Source organism: Macaca fascicularis, chromosome 9, assembly GCF_037993035.2.
Source record: "Macaca fascicularis isolate 582-1 chromosome 9, T2T-MFA8v1.1".
Classification (NCBI taxonomy): Eukaryota; Metazoa; Chordata; class Mammalia; order Primates; family Cercopithecidae; genus Macaca; species Macaca fascicularis.
This window is the reverse complement of record NC_088383.1, coordinates 49,824,473-49,846,440: the sequence shown is the minus strand read 5'-3', so window position 1 is coordinate 49,846,440 and position 21,968 is coordinate 49,824,473. Positions and strand designations below refer to the sequence as shown.

At 39.0% G+C, this 21,968-nt stretch overlaps 1 protein-coding gene across 3 annotated transcripts in view; it reads left to right on the top strand.

The window, feature by feature from the left end:
• LOC101866089 (uncharacterized) overlaps window positions 1-20,692 on the top strand; it is a 121,639-nt gene extending 100,947 nt beyond the window's left edge. For 2 of the 3 annotated variants that reach the window (XR_012417582.1, XR_012417580.1), the window contains 2 exons: window positions 14,598-14,759; window positions 16,286-18,291. The gene's annotated coding sequence lies outside the window, so the exon portion shown is untranslated. Of the gene's footprint in view, window positions 1-14,597; window positions 14,760-16,285; window positions 18,292-20,559 lie in introns of those variants that run through there. The other variant, XR_012417581.1, reaches the window with a different exon arrangement.
• The last annotated feature ends 1,276 nt before the right edge of the window (window positions 20,693-21,968 follow it).

The window sequence follows — 21,968 nt, the reverse complement described above, 5'->3', positions numbered from 1 at the left end:
AAGAGTGCTGACATTGCAGGCAGCAGGATGACTGCCAAGACAGACAGAAGTGTGTTTCTTATGTGTTTGAGGAACAAACGGCAAGGTGACCAGCACAGTCAGAGTGAAGAATGAGGGAAATAGTGGATATGAGGCCCCACAGGCAGTACCATAGCTCACAGGGCCTTTGGCTTGTAGGCCATGGGAAGAAGTTAATGTTTTACTCCAGTTTGATGGGAAGCTCGTGGTAGATCTTGAACAGAGGAGTGCCATGCTCTAAATGAAGAGGTTACACTGGCTGCTTTGGGGACTGTAAGTCATCGTTAGCACGCGCTACAGGGAAGCAGTATGGTGACTGTAAGTCACACTGGGAGGCAGAGTGGAAGCAGTGGAGAGGGTTAAGAAGCAACCAGGGTAATAAAGGTGAGCAGTGACAGACTGTGGGTCACCATCAAACCATGCAGACTACCAATGAAGGTAGACATAAGAAGCATTGCACACAGATTGGAGTAGGGGAACTGAAATGCAGGTATTTGGCCCCAACACCTAGGCAAATGCAATGTATGCAGAGCTTTAGTTTGTCAGCATGAAGGCACAAGAGACAAAAGCCTGTTGCCAAGAGGAGCCTTGGGAGAGCCATATCAGCAGGGGCAGGCAGTGTAGATGAAGGAGAGATGGAAGACGAGGTGCTGGCATGAGGGGATGGTGCTGTGAGCACCAGTGAGAGGACACAGTTGGAGAGGAGTGGGGAGTGGGATGGGGACAAAGGAAACACAATTTGGAGGAAATCTCTGGTAGAGAGAAAGAAAATCTTCAGAAAGAGGTGATTGTGGGAACAGTGTGCTGCAAAAGTGAGATGGGATCAACTGCACTGAGGGAAGAGTTGGCATCAGTGGGAATAAAGAATTCTCAAACTTACCCAGAAGGGCATGTGACATGGATGAGTGTCAACAGGTCAGCAGCTTAGCAGGAAGGGGACAGGAAGTAGAGGACTTGCCATGTTGTTTCAGAGGTCTCTGATTCCTACACAGTTGAACCCTGGCAGGGAGGTTCATTCTTGAAATACTTGAGAGTGCAGAGTTTGGGAGAAAGGGAGCAGAATCTGTAAAATATGTTCAATAGCCATTTGTTTTTGAAAACATATTTGAGTTCGGCAGTGTTCAGATCAGTGTCAGGTCTGGCAGTGTTCTGCAATCTGATACCCTTCAGACAAGATATAAACTCAAGGTGAAATGGGGTGGGGGGTGCACCCAAGAAAGCCAAACAGCAACAGCTCCAGCCTTCAGCTCCCAGTGTGAGCAACACAGAAGAAAGGTGATTTCTGCATTGTCAACTGAGGTACCGGGTTCATCTCAATGGGGTGTGTCAGACAGTTGGTACTGGTCTGTGGGTGCAGCCCGACCAGCGAGAGCTGAAGCAGGGCCAGGCATTGCCTCACCTGGAAAGTACAAAGGGGAAGGGAATTCCTTTTCCTAGCCAAAGGAAATTGAGACACACAACACCTGGAAAATTGGGTCACTCCCACCCTAATACTGCGCTTTACCAAGGGTCTTAGCAAAAGGCACACCAGGAGATTATATCCCACACCTGGCCTGGAGGGTCCCACACCAACAGAGCCTCCCTCATTGCTAGAATAGCAGTCTGAGATCTAACTGCAAGGCGGCAGCAAGGATGGGGGAGGGGCGCCTGCCATTGCTGAGGCTTAAGTAGGTAAACAAAGCCACTGGGAAGCTCAAATTGGGTGGAGCCCACCACAGCTCAAGGATGCCTACCTCCCTCTGTAAACTGCACCTCTGGGGACAGGGCATAGCTAAACAAAAAGCAGCAGAAACCTCGGCAGAGGTAAATGTCCCTGTCTGACAGCTCTGAAAAGAGCAGTGGATCTCCCAGCACGGAGGTTGAGATCTGAGAATGGACAGACTGCCTGCTCAAGTGTGTCCCTGACCCCTGAGTAGCCTAACTGGGAGACATCCCCCACTAGGTGCAGACTGACACCTCACACCTCACATGGCGGGGTACACCCCTGAGACGAAGCTTCCGGAGTGAGAATCAGACAGCAACACTCACTGTTCAGCAATATTCTATCTTCTGCAGGCTTTGCTGCTGAAGATACCCAGGCAAACAGGGTCTGGAGTGGACCTCAAGGAAACTCCAACAGACCTGCAGCTGAGGGTCTTGAATGTTAGAAGGAAAACTAACAAACAGAAAGGACACCCACACCAAAACCCCATCAGTACATCACCAGCATCAAAGACCAAAGGCAGATAAAACCACAAAGATGGGGAAAAAGCAGGGCAGAAAAGCTGGAAATTCAAAAAATAAGAGTGCATCTACCCCTCCAAAGGAACGCAGCTCATCGCCAGCAACGGAACAAAGCTGGATGAAGAATGACTTTGATGAGTCCAGAGAAGAAGGCTTCAGCTGATCAAACTTCTCAGAGCTAAAGGAGGAACTATGTTACCATTGCAAAGAAACTAAAAACCTTGAAAAAAGATTTGACGAGTGACTAATTAGAATTACCAATGTAGAGAAGTCCTTGAAAGAACTGATAGAGATGAAAACCATAACACGGGAACTAAATGACAAAAGCACAAGTTTCAGTAACCAACTCGATCAACTGGAAGAAAGAGTATCAATGATTGAAGATCAAATGAATGAAACGAAGCGAGAACAGAAGTATAGAGAAAAAAGAAGAAAAAGAAATGAACAAAGTCTCCAAGAAATATGGGATTATGTGAAAAGACAAAATCTACATCTGATTGGGGTGCCTGACAGTGAGGGGGAAAATGGAACCAAGTTGGAAAACACTCTTCAGGTTATCATCCAGGAGAACTTCCCCAACCTAGTAAAGCAGGCAAACATTCAAATTCAGGAAATACAGAGAACACCACAAAGATACTCCTCGAGAAGAGCAACTCCAAGACACATAATTGTCAGATTCATGAAAGATGAAATGAAGGAAAAAATGTTAAGGGCAGCCAGAGAGAAAGGTCAGGTTACAAACAAAGGGAAGCCCATCAGACTAACAGCAGACCTCTCGGCAGAAACACTACAAGCCAGAAGAGAGTGGGGGCTAATATTCAACATTCTTAAAGAAAAGAATTTTCAACCCAGAATTTCATATCCAGCCAAACTAAGTTTCATAAGTGAAGGAGAAATAAAATCCTTTACAGACAAAAAAAAAAAAAAAAAAAAAAAGAAAAAAGAAAAAAAAATCCTTTACAGACAAGCAAATGCTTAGAGATTTTGTCACCACTAGGCCTGCCCTACGAGAGATCCTGAAGGAAGCACTAAACATGGAAAGGAACAACAGGTACAAGCCATTGCAAAAACATGCCAAAATGTAAAGTGCGTTGATGCTAAGAAGAAACTGCATTAGCTAACGAGCAAAATATCCAGTTAATATCACATTGACAGGATCAAGTTCACACATAACAATATTAACCTTAAATGTAAATGCACTAAATGGCCCAATTAAAAGACACAGACTGGCAAATTGGATAAAGAGACCCATCAGTTTGCTGTATTCCAGAGACCCATCTAACATGCAGAGACACACATAGGCTCAAAATAAAGGGATGGAGGAAGATCTACCAAGCAAATGGAGAACAAAAAAAAGCAGGGGTTGCAATACTAGTCTCTGATAAAACAGACTTTAAACCATCAAATATCAAAAGAGACAAAGAAGGTCATTATGTAATGGTAAAGGGATCAATTCAACAGGAAGAACTAACTATCCTAAATATATATGCACCCAATACAGGAGCCCCCAGATTCATAAAGCATGTCCTTACAGATTTACAAAGAGACTTAGACTCTCATACAATAATAATGGGAGACTTTAACACCTCACTGTCAACATTAGACTGATCAACGAGACAGAATGTTAACAAGGATATCAGGAATTGAACTCAACCCTGTACCAAACAGACCTAATAGGCATCTACAGAACTCTCCACCCCAAATCAACAGAATATACATTTTTCTCAGCACCACATCACACTTATTCCAAAACTGACCACATAGTTGGAAGTAAAGCACTCCTCAGCAATGCAAAAGAACAGAAATTATAACAAACTGTCTCTCAGACCACAGTGCAATCAAAGTAGGACTCACGACTAAGAAAATCAATCAAAACTGCTCAACTACATGGAAACTGAACAACCTGCTCCTAAATGAATACTGAGTACATAACAAAATGAAGGCAGAAATGAAAATGTTCTTTGAAACCAATGAGAACACAGATACAACATACCAGAATCTCTGGGACACATTTAAAGCAGTGTGTAGAGGGAAATTTATAGCACTAAATGCCCACAAGAGAAAGCAGGAAAGATTGAAAATTGACACCCTAACATCACAATTAAACGAACTAGAGAAGCAAGAGCAAACACATTCAAAAGCTAGCAGAAGGCAAGAAAAAACTAACATCCAAGCAGAACTGAAGGAGATAGAGACACATAAAACCCTCCAAAAAATCAATGAATCCAGGAGCTGGTTTTTTGAAAAGATCAACAAAATTGATAGACGGCTAGCAAGACTAATAGAGAAGAAAAGAGAGAAGAATCAAATAGATGCAATAAAAAATGATAAAGGGGATATCATCACCAACCCCACAGAAATACAAACTACCATCAGAGAATACTATAAACACCTCTATGCAAATAAACTAGAAAACCAAGAAGAAATGGATAATTTCCTGGACACTTACACTCTCCCAAGACTAAACAAGGAAGAAATTGAATCCCTGAATAGACCAATAGCAGGCTCTGAAATTGAGGCAATCATTAATAACCTACCAACCAAAAAAAGTCTAGGACCAGACAGATTCACAGCCGAATGATACCAAAGGTACAAGGAAGAGCTGGTACCATTCCTTCTGAAACTATTCCAATCAATAAAAAAAGAGGGAATCCTCCCTAACTCATTTTATGAGGCCAACATCATCCTGATACCAAAGCCTGGCAGAAACACAACAAAAAAAGAGAATTTTAGACCAATATCCCTGATGAACATCGATGCAACATACGCAAATCAATAAATGTAATCCAGCATATAAACAGAACCAAAGACAAAAACAACATGACTATCTCAATAGATGCAGAAAAGGCCTTTGACAAAATTCAACAGCCCTTCATGCTAAAAACTCTCAATAAATTCGGTATTGATGGAACGTATCTCAAAATAATAAGAGCTATTTATGACAAACCCACAGTCAATATCATACTGAATGGGCAAAAACTGGAGGCATTCCCTTTGAAAACTGGCACAAGACAGGGATGCCCTCTCCCACCACTCCTATTCAACATAGTGTGGGAATTTCTGGTTAGGGCAATCAGGCAAGAGAAATAAATAAATGGCATTCAGTTAGGAAAAGAAGAAGTCAAATTGTCCCTGTTTGCAGATGACATGATTGTATATTTTGAAAACCCCATTGTCTCAGCACAAAATCTCCTTAAGCTGATAAGCAACTTCAGCAAAGTCTCAGGATGCAAAATCAATGTGCAAAAATCACAAGCATTCTCATACACCAGTAACACACAAACAGAGAGCCAAATCATGAATGAACTCCAATTCACAATAGCTTCAAAGAGAATAAAACACCTAGGAATCCAACTTACAAGGGATGTAAAGGATGTCTTCAAGGAGAACTAAAACCGCTGCTCAGTGAAATAAAAGAGGACACAAACAAATGGAAGAACATACCATGCTCATGGATAGGCAGAATAAACATTTTGAAAATGGCCATACTGCCCAAGGTAATTTATAGATTCAATGCCATCCCCATTACGCTACCAATGACTTTCTTCACATATTTGGAAAAAACTGCTTTAAAGTTCATATGGAACCAAAAAAAGGCCTGCATTGCCAAGACAATCCTAAGCCAAAAGAACAAAGCTGGAGGCATCACGCTACCTGACTTCAAACTATACCACAAGGCTACAGTAACCAAAGCAGGATGGTACTGGTACCAAAACAGAGATATAGACCAATGGAACAGAACAGAGCCCTCAGAAATAATACCACACATCTACAGCCATCTGATCTTTGACAAACCTGACAAAAACAAGAAATGGGGAAAGGATTCCCTATTTAATAAATGGTGCTGGGAAAATTGGCTAGCCAGTTTCATCATAGAAAGCTGAAACTGGATCCTTTCCTTACTCCTTATACGAAAATTAATTCAAGATGGATTAGAGACTTAAATGTTAGACCTAATACCATAAAAACCCTAGAAGAAAACCCAGGTAATACCATTCAGGACATAGGCATGGGCAAAGAATTCATGTCTAAAACAACAAAAGCAATGGCAACAAAAGCCAAAATTGACAAATGGGATCTAATTAAACTGAAGAGCTTCTGCACAGCCAAAGAAACTACCATCAGAGTGAACAGGCAACCTACAGAATGGGAGAAAATTTTTGCAATCTACTCATCTGACAAAGGACTAATATCCAGAACCTACAAAGAACTCAAACAAATTTACAAGAAAAAAAACAACCCCATCAAAAAGTAGGCAAAGGATATGAACAGACATTTCTCAAAAGAAGACATGCATACAGCCAACAGACACATGAAAAAATGCTCATCATCACTGGCCATCAGAGAAATGCAAATCAAAACCACAATGAGATACCATCTCACACCGGTTAGAATGGCAATCATTACAAAGTCAGGAAACAACAGGTGCTGGAGAGGATGTGGAGCAATAGGAACACTTTTACACTGTTGGTGGAATTGTAAACTAGTTCAACCATTATGGAAAACAGTATGGTGATTCCTCAAGGATCTAGAACTAGAAGTACCATATGACCCAGCCATCCCATTACTGGGTATATACCCAAAGGATTATAAATCATGCTGCTATAAAGACACATGCACACGTATGTTTATTGCGGCACTATTCACAATAGCAAAGACTTGGAATCAACCCAAATGTCCATCAGTGACAGACTGGATTAAGAAAATGTGGCACATATACACCATGGAATACTATGCAGCCATAAAAAGGGATGAGTTTGTGTCCTTTGTAGGGACATGGATGCAGCTGGAAACCATCATTCTCAGCAAACTATCGCAAGAACAGAAAATCAAACACCGCATGTTCTCACTCATAGGTGGGAACTGAACAATGAGATCACTTGGACTGGGGAAGGGGAACATCACACACCGGGGCCTATCATGGGGAGGAGGAAGGGGGAGGGATTGCACTGAGAGTTATACCTGATGTAAATGACGAGTTGATGGGTGCTGACGAATTGATGGGTGCAGCACAGCAACATGGCACAAGTATACATATGTAACAAACCTGCACGTTATGCACATGTACCCTAGAACTTAAAGTACAATAAAAAAATTAAACCTAAGACCTGAAATATGAAACAATAAAACATTGGGAAAACTCTCTGGGATACTGAACTCAGCAAATATTTCTTGAATATTTCATAAGCACAGGCAGCCAAAGCAAAAATGGGCAAATTAGGTCACATCAAGTTAAAAAGCTTCTTCACAGAAAAGGAAACAATCAACTAAGTGAAGATACAACCCACAGAATGGGGTAAGGTATTTGAAAACTATCTGACAAGGGATTAATTACCAAAATATTTTAGAAGCTCAAATAAGTCCATAGAAAAAAAAATCTAATAATCTTATTTTTAAAATGTGCAAAATATCTGAATAGGCATTTCTCAAAAGAGGATACATTAGCCAGCATGATGACACGTGCCTGTGGTTTCAGCTGTTTGGGAGGCTTATTATTACCTGAGCCTGAGAGGTTGAGGCTGCAGTGAGCTTTGATTGTGCCACTGCACTCCAACCTGAGTGACAAAGTGAGACCCTGTTTCAAAACTAAGAAAGGCATACAAATAGCAGGTAGGTATATGAAAAGATACTCAACATCAATATCATTGATCTTCAGAGAACTGCAAATCAAAATTACAATGAGAGATCATCTCACCCCACTTAAAATGGCTTTTATTCTAAAGATAGCCAATAACAAATGCTGATGAGGATACAGAGAAAATGTGACCCTCATACACTGTTAGTGGGAATGTCATTTAAGTACAACCACTATGGAGAAACGTTTGGAGTTTCTGAAAACTAAAAATAGAGCTACCATATGATCCAGCAATCCTACTGCTGGGTATATATGCAAAAGAAAGGAAGTCAGAATATCAGAGATACCTGCACTCTCATGTATATTGCAGCACTATTCACAACACCCAAGATTTGGAAGCATTCCAAGTTTCCATCAACAGATAAGTGGCTAAAGAAAATGTGGTACATATACACAATGGAGTACTATTCAACCACGAAAGAGAATGAGATCCTGTTATTTGCAAGAACATGGACGGAAATGTTCAGTGAAATAAGCCAGGCACGGAAAAACAAACTTCACATGTTCTTACTTATTTGTGGGAGCTAAAAATTAATTCATTTTTTTGTTTGTTTGTTTTTTGAGATGTAGTCTTGCTCTGTCACCCAGGCTGGAGTGCAGTGGTGCTGTCGGCTCACTGCAACCTCCGCCTCCTGGGGTCAAGTGATTCTCCTACCTTCACCTCACAAGTAGCTGAGATTACAGGCGTGTGCCACCATGCCTGGCTAATTTTTGTATTTTTAGTAGTGATGAGGTTTCGCCATGCTGGCCAGGCTGATCTCGAACTCCTGACCTCGTGATCTACCCGCCTTGGCCTCCCAAAGTGCTGGGATTATAGGCGTGAGCCAGTGCGCCTGGCCTCAAACAATTTAACTCTTGAAGACGTAGAGTAGGAGAATCGTTAGCAGAGGCTGGTAAAAGTAGTATGGGGGATGAGGAGTAAGGGGTAATGGTTAATAGATACACACATATAGTTAGAAAAAATAAATAAGATCTAATATTTGATAGCACAACAGGGTGACAACAGTCAATAATTATTTAATTGTACATTTTACAGTAACTAAAAGGGTGCAATTGAATTATTTGTAAAACAAAGGTATGCTTGAAGCATGATGGATACTTCATTTACCCCGATGTGATTATTACACATTGTAGTCATCAAAATATTTTATATACCACACAAATATATACACCTATAATATACCCCAAAAACATTTTTAAAGACTTTCATTCAGAATTACTACACTGTATATTTACAAGTGAATTGAGGATTCTTGTGACTAAGAAGAGACTCACTAGTGATAGTCAGTTGGTTTTGAAATGGCTGCTAAATTACTGCTTTGCTAATTGTAGAAACTGAGTTGTCATGGTGATATTGCTAGTAACCATTTTAGCAAAGGATGTAACAAAATGAATTTGAAACAAATAGAAGTACTTTGAAAGTTGCGGAAGGTAAAATGCTCTTAATCACTACTGTCATCAGTCTGTAAATTGGTTTCTTGAAGGGAGCAAAATTTGTAATTATGAACACTTAGCTCTGCTATAATGGCAGCTAAATTGTTCTCAAAACCTGCAGTGAATCCAGTAGGGCTCTAGTTCTAGTTACAAGGTCAGAGAATATGCAGAGAAATGTGCGGGTTTCCACAGATGTGAGCTCCAGAAGCAGTGGTGGCAGAAGCCAGCTCCAGTTCTACACAATGCTGTTTGTGAGCACAGAAGCACTCAGATCTATGCTCTGAGCAGGAGCTATGTTCACGATTTTTAGAAAATGTAAAACATTGCAACAAAGTGTGTAATGTACACTTATCTTGTCCCTCTGCTGTTGATTGTAATGATCTCTTTTGGACTGTAAATTGAACCATTTAAAAATTAGTGTTTATCAGATTTTTCTTAAAACTTTTCAACATCTGTTTGTCTTGTTAGAATATATTTTCCTTCAGAAACATCACTAATTATCAGGGAAATGCAAATGAAAACCACAGTGTGATACCACCTTACTCCTGCAAGAATGGCCATAATTTAAAAATTGAAAAATCGTACATGTTGGTATGGATTTGGTGAGAAGGGAACACTTACACTGCTGATAGGAATGTAAACTAGTAAAACCACTGTGGAAAACAGTACTGCCATTCAATCCAGCAATCTCACACTGGGTATCTACCCAAAACAAAAGAAGTCATATGAAAAAGACACATGCGTTTTAGACATGAAGTCTTTGCCCATGCCTATGTCCTGAATGGTACTACCTAGGTTTTCCTCTAGGGTTTTTATGGTATTAGGTCTAACATTTAAGTCTCTAATCCATCTTGAATTAATTTTTGTATAAGGAGTAAGGAGAGGATCCAGTTTGAGCTTTCTACTTATGGCTAGCCAATTTTCCCAGCACCATTTATTAAATAGGGAATCCTTTCCCCATTTCTTGTCATGTCTAAAACACCAAAAGCAACGGCAGCAAAAGCCAAAATTGACAAATGGGATCTAATTAAACTGAAGAGCTTCTGCACAGCAAAAGAAACTACCATCAGAGTGAACAGACAACCTACAGAATGGGAGAAAATTTTTGCAATCTACTCATCTGACAAATGGCTAATATCCAGAACCTACAAAGAACTCAAACAAATTTACAAGAAAAAAACAAACAACCCCATCAAAAAGTGGGCAAAGGATATGAACAGACATTTCTCAAAAGAAGACATGCATACAGCCAACAGACACATGAAAAAATGCTCATCATCACTGGCCATCAGAGAAATGCAAATCAAAACCACAATGAGATACCATCTCACACCAGTTAGAATGGCGATCATTAAAAAGTCAGGAAACAACAGGTGCTGGACAGGATGTGGAGAAATAGGAACACTTTTACACTGTTGGTGGGATTGTAAACTAGTTCAACCATTATGGAAAACAGTATGGCGATTCCTCAAGGATCTAGAACTAGATGTACCATATGACCCAGCCATCCCATTACTGGGTATATACCCAAAGGATTATAAATCATGCTGCTATAAAGACACATGCACACGTATGTTTATTGCAGCACTATTCACAATAGCAAAGACTTGGAATCAACCCAAATGTCCATCAGTGACAGACTGGATTAAGAAAATGTGGCACATATACACCATGGAATACTATGCAGCCATAAAAAAGGATGAGTTTGTGTCCTTTGTAGGGACGTGGATGCAGCTGGAAACCATCATTCTTAGCAAACTATCACAGGAACAGAAAACCAAACACCGCATGTTCTCACTCATAGGTGGGAACTGAACAATGAGATCACTTGGACTTGGGAAGGGGAACATCACACACTGGGGCCTATCATGGGGATGGGGGAGGGGGAGGGATTGCATTGGGAGTTATACCTGATGTAAATGACGAGTTGATGGGTGCTGACGAGTTGATGGGTGCAGCACAGCAACATGGCACAAGTATACATATGTAACAAACCTGCACGTTATGCACATGTACCCTAGAACTTAAAGTATAATAATAAAAAATAAATAAATAAATAAATAAATAAATAAAAAGAAAAAGACACATGCACATGCATTTTGATAGCAGCACAATTTGCAACTGCAAAAATATGGACTGCCCATCAGTGAATGCGTAGATAAAGAAAGCTTGGAATATATACACCATGGAATACTGCTGAGCCATAAAACAGAATGAAATAATGGCCTTTGCAGCAATTTGGATGGAGCTGGATGCCATTATTCTAAGTGAAGTAACCCAGGAATGGAAAACCAAATATCATATGTTCTCACTTATAGGTGGGAGCTAAGCTATGAGGATTTTATATGTATTTATACACATACACACACACACACATACACATACATACACACACACATATAAGTTAACCTGAGAAAATTTGCTGTGCCTGTAAAGGGTATGCTATTCAGCCATTTAAAAAACAACAAAAAACTAAGAAGATACATATCCTGTAGACATAATGGGTTTCTTCAGTAACTAAGCCTCTATTAATAAACATGTTATATAAAATATTGTATTTTATACATTTAAAATACGTTTGTGGAAAAACATAAGAGATTATGAAGTACATATATTCCTATAGTAAATTAAGTCCTGATTAGCTGATTATTAAAGCATTATCTGATTTACATTCCCACAGTCTTATGGTTATATGAATAGAAAATTAATGTTAGAAGTAGTTTCAGTGGGGTTTTCAGTTAAACAAATGAGAAAACCACATATCTGCTTATATCCTAACTGCTTTCCATACCAGAGAACATCAAGCATTTGTTGACTTATCCAATGGATAAAACATTAAAACTTTAAAACCAAGAAACCTAATATGTTGTTGAGGTATTAATTGTTTTTATACAATTAAGTCTTCACAAGGATTACTATGAAAGTGGTAAGATTACTCTAGTTTTATATTTATTTAAACATTTGACAAAGTGCTGCATACAGTGGCTCATGTCTGTAATACCAGCACTTTGGGAGGCCAAGGTGGGAGTATCACTTAATCACAGGAGTTTAACACCAGCCTGGGCAACAAGTGAGACCCTGTCTCTACAAAAAGAATTTTTAAAAAATGGCATGAACATGTAGTCCCAGCTACTTGAAAGGCTAGGATCATGCCACTGCACTTTAGCCTGAGTGACAGAGCAAGACCCTGTCTCAAAACAAACAAATAAACAAAAATCTTTGGCCAGGACAGCTGAATAATCATGTGGCAGAGGGCTGCTCCCAGCCTGTTCCCCTCACTGCATTCAACTCATCCCCACATTCTGTTCTGGCCAGGGGTGACAGATGCGGAGCACATTGGGGTTTCATTTCCAACTTAGAGGAAACACTGTGAAAGGCCAGCATCCTACAAAAAGGTATGTCATAAAATGGGTTTAGTCTAGCCAAGGTGTTTCTCTTTGATCTTTCTACCATCTGAAGTGTAAAGAGTATTCCTGCCCCATAATAGTGACAGCTAATAAATGGCATCCATCATTTCTGTCATCTGATCACTATTGCGGTGCCTTGGGAGTGAGCATGGAGTTTGAGTTGTGCAATGGAACCCTCAAAAATGGGCCCTAAGTCAGCTGCACAAGTGCAGAGAAGCCTGTCGCCTTTCTCCTCATCCCAAACTTGGGGTGCTAGATGCAGAATGGACTGCAAGCAGCTGTGCCCTGTTTGGACATTAGTGTAGGAATCCACCTGCATAGCCTGTATTTGTTTCAAAAAAGAATTTGGAGCTATTCTAGTAGCTCAGTGTGATATTTTTAAATAAACAGAGAAAAATTTTATTAACTGACTTAACCAAAAAATACTGCCTCTTAAATTCATTTAATATTGCTTAAGGAGTATCTACAAAATCCTGACCTCAAGTGTTTTCTTGCAAAAGAAGTGAAAGTAAGGACAGAGACCCTTTCAAATGAAGAATCACTAAGAAACAAAATATTTATAAGCAGTATAACATCTACTTATGCACATTTTTTAAGGTTATACCATAGTCAATTTGCATCAGGTCTGATATTTTTAAATAAACGGAGAAAAATTTTATTAACTGACTTAACAAAAAAAAAACTGCCTATTCAATTCATTTAATATTGTTTAAGGAGTATCTACAAAATTCTGACCTCAGTGTTGTCTTGCAAAACAAGTGGAAGTAAGGACAGAGACCCTTTCAAATGAAGAATCACTGAGAAACAAAATATTTATAAGTAGTATAACATTTACTTATGCACAGTTTTAAAGATTATATCATAATCAATTTGCATCAGGCTCTCCAATTTAGGAACACTGAGAGGATTTCCCTGTAGGGGAAGTTTTCACATAAATGTTGAAGAAATTGTTAAAACTGAAAACTTTTCCGTATTTGATAATCTACTGGGGTGCCAATCCAGTGTGCTGTCTTATATTTCTAAGGTCTATCTCCAGTATGTGTTATCATGGGTCTTGGAGCAAGTATCATGTAAATGAAGGCATTTCCACATTCATTACATTCATAGGGTTTTTTTTGTTTGTTTGTTTTTTGAGACGGAGTCTCGCTCTGTCGCCCAGGCTGGAGTGCAGTGGCCGGATCTCAGCTCACTGCAAGCTCCGCCTCCTGGGTTCAAGCCATTCTCCCGCCTCAGCCTCCCGAGTAGCTGGGACCACAGGCGCCCGCCACCTCGCCTGGCTAATTTTTTGTATTTTTTAGTAGAGACGGCATTTCACCGTGTTAGCCAGCATGGTCTCGATCTCCTGACCTCGTGATCCGCCCATCTCGGCCTCCCAAAGTGCTGGGATTACAGGCTTGAGCCACCGCGCCCGGCCACATTCATAGGTTTTATTTCAAAAATGAGTTCTTATCTTCATGTGGAACTGGGACAATTGAAGACCTTACCATGGATGTTTGTATTTATAAGGGTTTTCTCCATTGAATCCTTTCATGTTTTTAAAGAAATGAAAAAGCTGAAGGATTTACCATGTTTCTTAAGATTATGTCATTTTTCTCCATATTAAATTCGAATATGTCTTTGAAAGCACATTGGAAAATCAAGTTTATTAACACAGTTTTTACATTCATGTTATTTTTGTTTTTCTAAGTTTTCAGAGAGAACTGGGAAAGTTGCATGCTTTCTTGTATTTCTTAGATAGTAGGGTTCTGTACAGTGTGAGTTCTTTCATGTGTTCTAATAAACTAGAGCACATGGTGATTTTACCACATTTCTTAACATGAAATAATGTTTTTGAATTAACATTGTCCTGAGTTGGTTTTGTTGTGTTTCTCCTTCCCCAGGAATGAGTTGGAAAGGCAATTCTTGAAGCTAATTAATTATAATATCAGCATTACTGGCAGTCTTATAGCAGATTCTACTTCAATATTCGCACCTTGGCACATGACAACAGCCTGTATTCTCCAGTTTATCTTCTTGACAGAGAAAGAGCATGAAAGCTGGAGGTAAGGCTACGAAGTTACTAAGTGGGTTTTCAGTCAAACACCAATGCCAACATCTGTGACTAGGTCATATTAAGTAGTGATTAGAAAAATGGAAAGCTTCAAAATTAACTAACATACTGAAGAGCTTATTACCTTTTTGGCATTATATTTCCTGTATCTTTTATGATTTTTACAAGGATCCACATTATTAGAAAATTATAGATATTATCTTCTCTTTTGTGACCATAATTCAGAATATTTTAATCAAATTTAGTTCATGTGTAATCTTTCCCTTGTGAACCTTTACCTTTTCAAATAATCATACATAAATGATTTCTTGTTACTGTATTCTGAGCAATGTCTACATACATAATGCACTTACCACTCGACTATTTTTTATTATTCAGTTTGCAAATTTATGTCATTTTCTACTGTACATACCACAGTGCAGTCAGTCCCATGGGTTTGTTAGACAAAGCATTAGTGCCTAAGCCGAGAGACCTGCACTTAGACTGTATAAGGTGTGTGTGTCTCAAGTACTGGATGCAGAAAGTTCATGGGATTTTACTGGAAATGATAAAATTTATGGGACAAAGTAATATTTGTGGTTTGTGACTTTTGGTAAGTACACATCAAAGTTACAGCTGACAAGGATGAACATTTAAAATAGGCATATTCTGTGGTGCCTTGGAATTATTTTAAAATAATACATTTTCTATCATAATTAATGTGCAAGTGAAGTAGTGCCTTTTGATGCTTTAGTCATTAGACTTCTTTGATATTCCAATACAATCCAGTACATGCCTGCATCGTTAAAATTTGCTTTGAATTATATAATAACTGCTATAGATTGGGTAGAGTTTGAATAGATTAATAAACTAGCTTTTTGCAAAAGTGTACATTCATCATGTTTAAGGAACAAGTACACAGGTAACAGATGATACTGCTGTTAGAAGCCTGTCACAATACTGTGACGTCTTTGGGAGCCCAATTTTTAAGTAACTTAATAAAACAAGTTCCCCTTTGCTCCAGCAATCTAATTCTAGCCCTGAAAGGAGATTACGGTAGTGAGTTGACAGAACTTGGCAGTGTAAACATCAGCCAAGTAGCTATAACTGGGCCGGGTGCTGTGGCTCATGCCTCTAATTCCATCACTTTGGGAGGCCGAGGTGGGTGGATCACGAGGTCAGGAATTCAAGACCAACCTGGCCAAGATGATGAAACCCCGTTGCTACTAAAAATATGAAAATTAGCTTGGCATGGTGGCGGGTGCCTGTAATGCCAGCTACTCGGGAGACTGAGGCAGAGAATTGCTTGAACTTGGGAGGCGGAGGTTGCAGTGGGCCAAGATTGTGCCATTGCACTCCAGCCTGGGCGACAGAGCAAGACTCCTTCTCAAATAAATAAATAAATAAATAGTAAAAAATTTTAAAAAAAAGCAGCTGTAACTGAACTATTTAAAGAAGTTGCATGTGTGGCTTATCAGTGGTGACTGTTAAAAAGTTGGAACCCTTTTTAAAATTGTAATTTCTGTTTGACATTCTTAGGCTTTTTCAAGGATGGAACAATACAAAGTTTTCTATAGTGCTGCCAAGAACGGGTCTTTGAGTGCTGGTGATTTATTTCATCTTCAGCGTGCTAAGGCCATCCTCTTCTGAAGGAAGAAATGAGGGGTAATGTATCATCTGAACCCCTCATCCAAAAAGATGGGAAAATATCACTTCTCCTGGCTAAAGAACTAAAAAAGTTGGTATTTTCAAAAGAAGAAACACCTCAATTCAAGTAAACTCAAGGACAACTAAGATTGTACTTCATAGTAAAGGATGAGACCTTGTCAGGGTAACAACATACTCTTACACTATTCTGTCCTGTTTAATGTGAAAGGAGTTATAAAAACCACTCCAAAGTGAAGACTCCTGCCCACACACAGATATTTGCTTAGTATGTGGGCTGATAGCTGTGATCTATGTGAGACTTTTAAAACAATAGCTTAACTTTTTAGATTTTAAAGATAACTTTTCTGTTTATGTTTTCTCTTTTCCCCAATATTGCTGCATTTGGAATCAGTGCAGTATCACTGTTAAAACATGGGAGTCTAACAACTCCTAAAGCCACTAAGAGCAGACCCAGAATTGTCAGGTATGGAAGGGCTCTTCCTTCCTACTTTTACCAGTAACTACTAGTTACTGGTGATTATCAAGCAAAAGCTGCCAGATAACATTTGCCATTCACATCCTTTGTAAGCCCTTCTTATTAGCATTTTAGCATGTTTGGGGTCATAAAAAGAGAAAATATTGGTTATTGATTATCTACTTTTATGAAGGTCTGTGGTGTATTTCTTGTGAACTATAATGGTTCTCATTTGCTGATAAATTTCCTTATTGTCAAGTAAATGTATTCAAAGATGATTTCATAGTGCCAAGCAACATGGTGATCCAGTGGTTATGTAAAAATAATAAAATATGAGGTGTCCTGAAAGTTTTGGGGCAGTTTTTAGCTTTAATATAGTGTGCCTGGGCCCTCCAGAGGACTGCAGCATATATGTACATGCTGTAAATCTTTACAAAATATCATTTGGAAGTGTAATTGTATTTCTTCTTTTTGTTTTTAATAGATGGTGTCTCACTATATTGCCCAAGCTACAGTGCAATCAGAGACACAATCATAGCGCACCACAGCCTGAAAACCCTGGCCTCAAGCAATCTTCCCATGTCAGTCTACCAAGTAGCTGGGACCATAGGTGTGTACCACCGCCTCTAGGTTTATTTTGCAGAATTTGAATGTTAAGCTTTTAACTTTTTGTTTCAGTCAATATCTGCTATCTTCAAGAAGGGCTGAAATGAAAAATCAAAAGCTTAATATTCAGGAGCTAGGCATGCTTGTAGTCCCAGCTACTCACAAGTCTTAAATGGGAGAATCACTTGAGGCTCAGCCTTGGAGGCTGCAGTGCGCTGTGATTGTGCCTGTAAGTAGCCATTGCACTCCAGCCTTGACAACATAATGAGACCCTGTCACTTTAAAAAATGGCAAAACTAAATAAACATAAAAGAAATACAAGTTTTTCAATGATGTTTTGTAAATGTTTGTAGCATTGTTACTTCTACAAGTATCAAAGCTTAAAATTACACTAAGAATTTTGGAATTCTTGTGTTTTACTTTTCTCTTGTACAGTAGCTCTTTGCAGGGCTTTTATCTACATTGATCACCTCAAATTATTTTCCCTAGATATGATAAAGAGGAGGATATGTGTTAATTCACATGTAACTAATTAGAAGGAATTGGACCCTAACAGCAGTAGGTGATGTAATACATTTTATTATACCACGTGTTAACCTGGGTGCAGGTATCATATTTCATGTCCTGCTATTTAAAAAGAACGTCCATAAGCCTTAGGAACCCCACCTCCTGAAAAAGTATCATTTATGGAATGCAGACCTTAGAGATTGAAGTATTGATTGCAGTTTTATTTTCAAAAGATAAATGCTACAATTGATGTGGTTTTCATTTCTCATGTTTATATTAAAAGAAAACCTAGTAAACTATTTAATTAAAATGTGGCAAGTGTGTTTATAACACTTTTATTCACATAGTGTTCTCTCTGCCTAACTTAAATGGTTTAAATCAGTCTTGATATGTCTTAAAGCATTTTTGTAAGTTGCCTTGACCATACACAAGTTGAAGATGTAATATTTGTTTTCTCTTTTTTTTTTTTTTCTTTTTTTTTGAAACAGAGCCTAGCTCTGTTGCCCAGGCTGGAGTGCAGTGGCATGATCTCGGCTCACTGCAACCTCTGCCTGCTGGGTTTAAGCAATTCTCCTGCCTCAGCCTCCTGAGTGGCTGGGACTACAGGCGCATGCCGCCACACCCGGCTGATTTTTTGTGTTTTAGTAGAGACCAGGTTTCACTGTGTTGCCCAGGCTAGTCTCAAACTCCTGACCTCAGGCAGTCCACCCGCCAGGGCCTCCCAAAGTTCTAGGATTACAGGCGTGAGCCACCATGCCCGGCCTTCAATTTTAAGATAATTTATTACACTTAAAATAACACTTTGGCCACAATACTTAGTGGCATAATGCATTAGATGGCATCTTTGAATAGTTGATTATTGTGTCTGAGAGGAAAAACACATTAGAATATGAAATTAGGTAAATACACCAAAGAGAAAGGATTTCCAGGAATAGTGTAGAATTAGAATGAGGGTGTTTGAAGTTTTCAGTTACACAGAAAAAAAAAATGGAAGTACAGAAAGTAGAATTAAAGTTGCTGTGCAGAGGGTGACTTAAACCACATAATTTGACTTTAGCATACTGTTTTCAAGCTTACATTTTAGTTAAAAATAAATGACTGGTTTTTTGGTTTTTTTTAGAATTAAAATTCTAGCCACACAGCTTCAGTGTTTCTCACTAAATCCTGATAATATTGGTATATTTTTATTCATTTTAATTATTTAGTACCTAAGGTAAAATCTTCAACTCATCACCATATCTTGATAAATTGCAAACTAGAATCAATGATCTGTATTAAACTTAGAAGAAAAAGTATATGATGAATCCTTGTTTATAAGATGGTTTGCACCTTATAATATGCCATTAACTAAGTAGAAGTACTGACATCTATAAGTGGTCAAAGATTTAAAAATCAGTTTGGCAGAGGGACACTGGACATAAATTCATGACTTCAAGAGTAAGTCAGGGTTGTGCGCAGTGGCTCAGGCCTGTGATCCCAGCAGTTTGGGAGGCTGAGGTGGGCAGATCACTTGAACCCAGCAGTTCAAGACCAGCCTGGCCAACATGGCAAAACCCCTTCTCTACTAAAAATACAAAAATTAGCCAAGCATGGTGGCAACTGCTTATGGTCCTAGCTCCTCGGGAGACTGAAGCACGAGAATTGCTTGAGCCTGGGAGGCAGAGGTTGCAGTGAGCCATGATCATGCTTGCACTCCAGCCTGGGCGACTTTGTCTCAAAAAAAAAAAAAAAAGAATAAATCAATAGAATAAGGAACACTAACATTATTCTCTCCTTTGGCTTGAATTCTAGAAGGGAATATAGTCATTTCGATAAATGAAAAATTGGGTCAGCTTAGAATAAGAATATAAATGTCACTGAGTGGGCAGGTTCTCCAACAAATGTCATGGGGCATGGAAACTAAGTTGCTAGTAGGTGGTAATTATGGCAGTTTTCTTAGAGTTTGATACCTGGGAAAGATTAGTTCTTTAACATATGACTATGAAAAGGATTATCTGAGTACCAAAGCTCTAATTTACTTTCACTCTTTGGGTTATTTTAACATTCGTAATACAGACATGAGTGAAATTTTACTCTGGTAGAGCGTGAACTAACACTTCACATCTTCATTACAAGGAAAAGACAAAGATCTGAAATATGTATTTGTAGCACAAAAGCGGTTGCCTATTGGCAGTTTTATATAGTTCATTCTGAGATGAACTATCTAATCTTAGGGCTCAGTGTTTCTAGAGAAATTTTATTCTGGTCTTTTATTCACATTTTCTTTTTATGTAACCTAGATGCCCATACATTACTGAAATCAAACAACACTAAATCCTGATTTTACTACAACTCAAGGTTCAGTTTTTTGATGTAGTTTTCCCACATTTCCAAATACACTATTCCTTGGTTTTAAAAAAACATGCCAAAGCCAATCTTAACCAAAAACCAAATTACTCTTGATTCTGTATTCAGGTTATGCAGTGTTTCCAGAAACTAATTTTGCTGCAGTGTGCTGGTTAGCTAGAATCTTTCATCACCCCAGTCCTTTCCCTAACCACATTTAAGATTTCTGTGGCTTCATTTTTTCCTCACACAGCATCCTTGAATATGGAACTATATCTTTGACAGCTGGCAGAGAAATTTCCCAGGTAAGTGCTAGTTTCTATGCAAATTTGTAGAGAACACCCAGAATCTATCAAGTTAAGGATTAGATGACCTTAAGTCTAACTGCCACTTATTTACCCATTTGGGCCCAACATTGTGCCAGCAAGCAATGCAAAAGACCATAAAAATCCTAGAGGAAAACCTAGGTAGTACCATTCAGGACATAGGCATGGGCAAAGACTTCATGTCTAAAACACCAAAAGCAACGGCAGCAAACGCCAAAATTGACAAATGGGATCTCATTAAACTAAAGAGCTTCTGCACAGCAAAAGAAACTACCATCAGAGTGAACAGGCAACCTACAGAATGGGAGACAATTTTTGCAATCTACTCATCTGACAAAGGGCTAATATCCAGAACCTACAAAGAACTCAAACAAATTTACAAGAAAAAAACAAACAACCCCATCAAAAAGTGGGCAAAGGATATGAACAGACATTTCTCAAAAGAAGACATTCATACAGCCAACAGACACATGAAAAAATGCTCATCATCACTGGCCATCAGAGAAATGCAAATCAAAACCACAATGAGATACCATCTCACACCAGTTAGAATGGCGATCATTAAAAAGTCAGGAAACAACAGGTGCTGGACAGGATGTGGAGAAATAGGAACACTTTTACACTGTTGGTGGAATTGTAAACTAGTTCAACCATTATGGAAAACAGTATGGCGATTCCTCAAGGATCTAGAACTAGATGTACCATATGACCCAGCCATCCCATTACTGGGTATATACCCAAAGGATTATAAATTATGCTGCTACAAAGACACATGCACACGTATGTTTATTGCAGCACTATTCACAATAGCAAAGACTTGGAATCAACCCAAATGTCCATCAGTGACAGACTGGATTAAGAAAATGTGGCACATATACACCATGGAATACTATGCAGCCATCAAAAAGGATGAGTTTGTGTCCTTTGTAGGAACATGGATGCAGCTGGAAACCATCATTCTTAGCAAACTATCACAAGAACAGAAAACCAAACACCGCATGTTCTCACTCATAGGTGAGAACTGAACAATGAGATCACTTGGACTCAGGAAGGGGAACATCACACACCGGGGCCTATCATGGGGAGGGGGTAGGGGGGAGGGATTGCATTGGGAGTTATACCTGATGTAAATGACGAGTTGATGGGTGCAGCACACCAACATGGCACAAGTATACATATGTAACAAACCTGCACGTTATGCACATGTACCCTACAACTTAAAGTATAATAATAATAAATTAATTTAAAAAAAAAAAGATCTAGGAGCCCTTCACTGACGCCTGCCCCCTACAACACAGGTTTCTAAGGCAATTTCTACTGAACTCCTTTTTTTTTT